General features: G+C 31.3%; 1 protein-coding gene across 2 annotated transcripts in view; it reads left to right on the forward strand.

Moving 5' to 3' along the window:
- Positions 1-6,982, forward strand: part of LOC117181863 — a 106,962-nt gene that overhangs the window by 4,553 nt on the left and 95,427 nt on the right. Inside the window, exon 1 of one of the 2 annotated variants that reach the window (XM_033374872.1) lies at positions 2,407-2,562. The exons of the other annotated variant lie outside the window; for it this stretch is intronic. The gene's annotated coding sequence lies outside the window, so the exon portion shown is untranslated. Of the gene's footprint in view, positions 1-2,406; positions 2,563-6,982 lie in introns of those variants that run through there. 2 annotated transcript variants of the gene reach the window in all.

Raw genomic sequence — 6,982 nt, forward strand, 5'->3', positions numbered from 1 at the left:
TCTAAAAATATCGCGATTTTCACAAAAAAGAAGACTAACACATCCTTCCGGGTGATTGAAAATAAATACAGAGCCTATCAATTACAGTTTGCAGTTTCAATCTCTTTAATATCTGTATTAGAACTTGAGATAATATAGTTGCACATTTTTGTACTTTTAAGCAACAATTTTTATTATTTTTTAAATTTCTCAATTGCAACTGGTTCACAACATTTTTCCTCATACTCATGAATTTTTTTAAATTTTTTCATCGCCCCTTGTATAAGAAATAATGCTCTAAACTTGACTGTTCTTAAATGTACTAAAAAAACATTAATTTTTTGTACATTTTTCAGTCTGCTAAGCACAAATATTTTTTTACATAAACGTCTTCACGCTCATTAACGTAGAACACTTTTAGCTATTAAATGACTGTTGCTTTGTTGCGCTAGCATTTTTTTTTGACTGAGTTGTTAAGCTTCAAAGGCAGATGCCTATAGTTTTCTCGCCCATAGTAGAAACAAAATATAAAAGAAAAAGTATTTCGCGATATTTTTTGCAGCTATTGATTATCATTTAGAATTAATTTGAAAGTTGGTTGATGAGAAAAACATCTTCGAAAAAAATAAAATAAAACAATTTGTTTATTAGAATATTTATAATAGTGGTAATTATTAACGAATGTTTATTTTCCATTCTTAATACTACTTCTACGAGATAGTCAGGTATTTTTAATCAAGATAAAGTTTTTGGTTGTGGTTGAGCACGTATGAAAGTAATTGTTTATATTAATTTTTTATAACAATTAACCTAAACTTTAAACCTAATATTTGTTAAAATAATAAATGTCACCGAATGAAATTAAAACATTGGACTTGATAAAGTTTTGAACAGTGTCGTGATTATCTTATGTTAAATAGTGCAGTCGCTAATCACCGTGGCTAATGACCCTGGTTACAATAAATTTTTATTTAACAAGATCTTTCGTTATCTTTTGAAATGTATAAAAAAAAACTACACAAGTTGCGGATTAAGGGCATGCTCTACGTGACCACGTGACCAAACCAGTCCTCTGTTAGAAAAATTTTTTTTGGTGTTCACCATGTCCAAAGACAATGGTATATCGCTCTCAAAGTTTGGGATATAGAAAATGAGACAATGAATTGCGTTTGTATATTTAGTTTGGGTAATAATTTTTGAAAAAATTATCCAAATAAAAAAAGTGGGTAAAATTATTTTCATTCTTTTTTGATTCACTACGTCCACACGAACTGAGATATCGTGTTTAAAATTTTACAGATAAAATAAAAAGCACTAAATAACGTTTGTATACATCGAAATGTTTATAATTTGAAAGAAAGTTTATTTATAAATTGATAAAACAGTTTATTCACCATTCGAGTATAGGCACTTTGCAGGTATTTTTAGTTTGATAAATTTTAGATTTGTTTATTTCCTTATGTTAAGCTCTGGCACAAATTAAGGACTGAATATTCTAAACGTTCTAAAAAATTAACATAAACAATAACTTTTACAAATTCGTTTCAAATCAACAAATAAGTATTTGCACACACATAACCTGTCATTTTTTCCGAGAATTTTTAGCGATTTCTAGCGAAGAAAAAAAGAAACTCTCAACGTCGATAAGGTCGATGTGACGTGGCCAAGCACGATTATGAAATATTTTGTAGAAATATTTTCATTTATGTTGCCCTCAATACGTGCACACGGATTGAGCTATCGTGTTCAGGATTTGGAAAGTTATATAAAAAGGACTAAGGAACGTTTGTATATATCAAAATGTGGATAATTAAGAAAAAAGTTTTCTGGCGAAAAACTATAGGGATAGGAAAGAAACATGGAGATAGGAAAGAAGGGACTTGGCATGCTATTGCCGGGGTAATGCAATGAGGGGGGAGGTCCGCTACGTTTTGATGTCCCGCGACAAACATGTCAGCGCCCACATGTTTATATTTTCATGCACAGTTTGTCGGCGAACATGCTCGTGCGCATAATCAAATGGCACATCGTAAGATGACGGCTCTCCCCACTCATGGAATTCTCCCCGCTCCCGTGGATTCAACCCCGCTCGCCAAGTTGAGATGGCATGCCTAGTCCCGTGTTTCCTATGTCCATGCTTTCCATGGACCATGGACATAGGAAACACGGGACTAGGCATGCCATCCCAACTTGGCTAGCGGGGTTGAATCCACGGGAGGGGGGAGAATTCCATGAGTGGGGAGAGCCGCCATCTTACGATGTGCTATTTGATTATGCGCAAGAGCATTTTTGCCGACAAACGGTGCATGAAAATATAAACATGTGGACGCTGCCATGTTTGTCGCGGGACATCAAAAGGTGGCGGACTTCCCCACTCATTGCATCAACCCCGCAATGGCATGCCTAGTCCCTTGTTTCCTATGTGCAGAATGGAAAGAAACTTTGAACGTCGATAAAGTAGCTGATGCCTCCATTTAATAACAAAATTTCCATCAACCTCAATTCAGTGGCGTAACAATAAAATATAGTCCCTCAGTACGAATATTTATTTAAGAGGTTCCTGTCATCATTTCGTTTGTTCATGTAAGTAAGCAATCACCTCAGTTAAAAAATTATTGGATATCTCTCCTATATTAGCATTTCCTTTTAATTTCATTGAGATCAATAAAATTTATCGGTATATGTGCTCCAGTTCATTTTGAGGTTATGTCAGAGGTAAAGAGTTTTTGAAATTCATTTTTAGACGTTATTTTAGGCCTCGGAAATAACGAAAGTATTAAAAATAATTATCATATCATACAGATTGTGCTCAATTATTTAAATAAAAATTTTCACCTTGAAAAAGTTATTTGAATAATTTATAAACCTCGGCTTTCATGAATGAACGTAGAATGCTACTATTTTCTTCAAAATTTAACAATTTTGTTGAAGACAAAATAGTCAATCTTCTTGGTTCGAAAATCATAATTTCCATTGGAAATCGGAGTGCTTTGTGGAAAATTCGTCTTTTTATGTTGAGAATTTAACTATTTGGTCGAAACACCAACTACTAGTAATTCATATTTACGGTTTGAAAATTCAACTTTTTTGTAGAAAAATCGTCTTTTTGGTTTAAAAAATCATCTGTTGACGAAATATCCTTCTTTTTGGCTGAAAATGCAACTGCTTAGTTGGATAATCTTTTTAGTTTCTCATTAGAATCTTGTTTTCGTTGTAATATCAACTGTTACATTCTTGGCTACAAATTCAACTACTTAGTGAAACTTATTTGTTAAAAGTTTTTTTTTGTAGTATATCATTCTTTATTTTAATTCAAAACGATTTTTTTCAGCTGAAAATATCACAACTATTCTGCTGAGAATTCATTTTTGAGTAGTTGCAATTTCTATTTCAAATAAAAATTTTAATTTTTCAGGTTTGTTAAAAAAATGTCTAACGTTCTAAACGCATAATAAATAATAATTAAATAAAGGAAATACATTTTTTACTAAAAATATAACTACTCTATTTTTGGTTAAACATCTATTTTCGAATTTATGCTTTTCAGTTGGAAATTTATTTTTTTTTGTAGAAAATTGATCTTTTAGTTCAAAATTAATCTTTGTAGTTTAAAATTCATTTTTTGGACGAAAATTCAAATATTTTGTTTAAAATTAATTTCTTGTTGAAGACATCATTATAGTCAAAAATTAATTTTTTGTTTAAAGATCTAGCTATTTTGAACATTCATTTCTTTGTAGAAAATTTTACTATTGTGTTTGAATATAATAAAAACAAAGGTCAGAGAAAATGAAAAATTGGCGAGCGAAAAGTTAGGACATTTTGTAATTCGCATTATGTAGCAACTTTCTTGTTACCTTATCTAAAGACAGTATTTTATAACAATTCAGGGTGGTCACTGGACCGGGAAACCTAGAAAATCGGGAAATGACCGGGAATGTTATGAAACCGAGAAAAACCGGGAAGTGACAGTGAATTTTTCTTTTTGCCGTGAATTTTACCCAATTTTGTGCAATAAAAGATCTTTCCAACTTCAATTTTAAACGTTCTTTTGATAATGGAATCACAATCACAAGGCGATTCGGAATCATTTTACAATTTTAGAATTTACAGACTTTAACGTTAAAAATTAAACTGTTTCAATTGGAAAGTCTTATTAGTTAAACAAATGTAAACGCCCGATTGCAACTTTGTAAGCGATTTTCAATTTTAAATTAAAATTAAATTAAAATTACTTAATATTTAGAAATATCTGTGTGTTTGTTATAATTAGAAATTATAAATTAAATATTCAAAACTAAACAAAAATAGTGTTCTCAGAAAAAAATTCGAATATTTTGAAGAAATATTTAGGAGCTTTGCACAAATTCAAAATTTATCTAAAATTTGAAATTATTTCAAATATTTGAAACGAAGTGTCTTCGTGTACCGTCAAAGTTCGGCTATTGGTACACAAAATGAGTACAAACAATTTAGAAGCGTTTTAAGCATTTTTAAATGCTTCAGAAGAATAAAAAAGACTTCCTAGAAAAATTGAAAATGATTTTTTTTATTTCGAAAAATTAATTTTGAAAGAATATTGAAAAATTTATCAAATTTTAATTAATAAAAAAAATAGGTTATATCATTTAAAAATTTCGTCCTACACATATTTCAAAAATACAAATATAATTTCTCGTCTTTTTATATTAAAAGAAAGGAAAGAAAAACATTTAATTATTCGTGTAATTGTAATTTAAGGTTATATTTTTATTTTAGCGTTACACTTTTAATTGTTCTATTTAACCAAATTAAATTTTTAAGTCAAATTTGAAGGGCTATTTAGAAGAGTTGAAAAAAATAAAAATTACTTTTAAATTTGAGATGATTTCGAATAATTTAAGCGAAGTATTTACGTGTACTGACAAAATCCGACTAATCGTAGTAAAATTTGTTGTAAATAGTCCACGCCATAATTGAAAACAAAATATAGGTTCTGGCAGATTTCAAACAACAAATTTATAAGCTTTTTAAGAATTTTGACAGGCTTCAGAGGAATAAAAATCATTTCCCAGAAAAATTGAAAATTATTTTTTACTTGATTAAATTTATTTTAAGAGAATATTTAAAAAGATTTTTAAAGATTTACGAAATTGTCAAAAATGAATGTAGAAGATTTTAAGCAAATCTCTTTAATTTGGCAGAATTAAAAGAATAATATATTGAAAAAATGTAAAACAATATGTATAACATTCTTAAATCGGCAAATTAACTGCATTTAATTTAAAGTTGTTCTGTTGAAAAGTGTTGGTAGCTTTCATTTTATAAGTGTAAATTTTTGAGCATTTTAATACAAAATTATTGAGTGAAACAAATTTTAACTAAAATTTTCAAACTTTCAAACTCAAGAGTTTCACTTTGACTGCTTTCATTTGCAAATCATTTTTTATTACTTCGAATGGAATAAGTTTTTGAAGGAGTCGCAATCGATGGGAATGGTTATCCCGGGATGAATTTCATGGACTACATTATGCGATACCATTGATCGTCTGCTGTATTGGAACCTATGCTTAGTATGTTCAAGTCCGATGTTCAATCTAGACACGCTGGATCGTTCGCAGAATATCAATGTGGAGACTGCCCTTTGCTAAAAACACCGCTGTCAAAGAAGCCGGCGGTTATGTACCTGAAAGTTTCGATAATCTGAGAGACATTATTTACAGCGTTTATTACGACCACTGGATTATAGCTGGGCTAGGGTAAGATTGATTGTTGTATTATTGTACAGGCCTCAGATTCACTAAACTGTTGACAAAATTTCACACTTTTTTTAAGAAAGTAGACTATTTGAATATGTACTATTTGGAAAAATATCACACAAAATACACTATTTTCTCATAATCAGCCGCTGATTTTACATAAAAAAGATGACTTTTCATGTAAAAAAAACACCAGTTTTTAACCAAGAAGATTAATTTTTCCACAAAAAGGATCAAGGACAAAGATCAAAGGACAAGATTCTGCTATTCGTACCAATTTCGGTGCAAAAAGCCACATTATAATTTAAAATAGATTGTAGATTTTTGCAGGGACTGAGTGTGATAGATTTTGCTCACTTTGGGTTTTATTCACTGAATCGACCAAAAAGGGCCCGTTAGGTTTTACTCTTCTCAAGATCCGAAAATATCTACTGCAGGAAGAAAGTGATCCCATCCCGAGTGGACTTTGCCACCTTCGCAATCTCTCGGAAACAGATGGGTTGCGGCAGTGACTGGTTAAGTTTGAATCCTGAGCAAAACAGGTACAGAGGATCGTTCCTTTAGTTTGTGTACTGATAAAAAAAAAGTACCGGGGATACGACCTTTGAAAGATCCAAACCTCCCGAATTCTAGAAGGTTTTGTTCCCGTTGGAAACTTAACCGAAGATACTTTTAAACGATCCCGAAGAGAGCGAACTGCCATCCGAAAGAGTTAAGTTATTAAACTACCCTCCGCAGTGATCCCAGATATGAGAAGATGTAAATGACTGGGTTGCGCACGCAACCCATTTCTCTCCTTCTGAATTTGAAAACTCGAAGGTGCACGATTGCTGGTCGGAACACTTCGCCGGTTCTATTTATACACGGTAAAAAAAATTGAGCTGTGACAGGGATATTATTTCCCATTATAGCTAAAAATTTAGCTGAAAACGAAGGAATTAAGAAAAATCTCTGGATCAGCGAAAATGAATATCCTTGAACATTTTCTATATACCAGAGATATCGTCTATTCAAACCCCTAATAAGTATATCTATAATAGGGATATTAAGAATAGGTGTCTGAAGGAATTATCGGAAGAGCGCCGGTGCATTGTGGGAGCAGCGAAATAAAAGGCGACGGTCTAAGTGGGAGCAGTGACAGTTCAGATTTACTTTGGACAATGAAACGCTTTTTACCACTTGAAATGTGCGCGAATGTTAATATTAAATAGAGTTTATGATGCGGTAATAATAATTTACAATTGTTTCAATTGTAGGCGATAACT

This window comes from Belonocnema kinseyi, chromosome 10, assembly GCF_010883055.1.
Source record: "Belonocnema kinseyi isolate 2016_QV_RU_SX_M_011 chromosome 10, B_treatae_v1, whole genome shotgun sequence".
Classification (NCBI taxonomy): Eukaryota; Metazoa; Arthropoda; class Insecta; order Hymenoptera; family Cynipidae; genus Belonocnema; species Belonocnema kinseyi.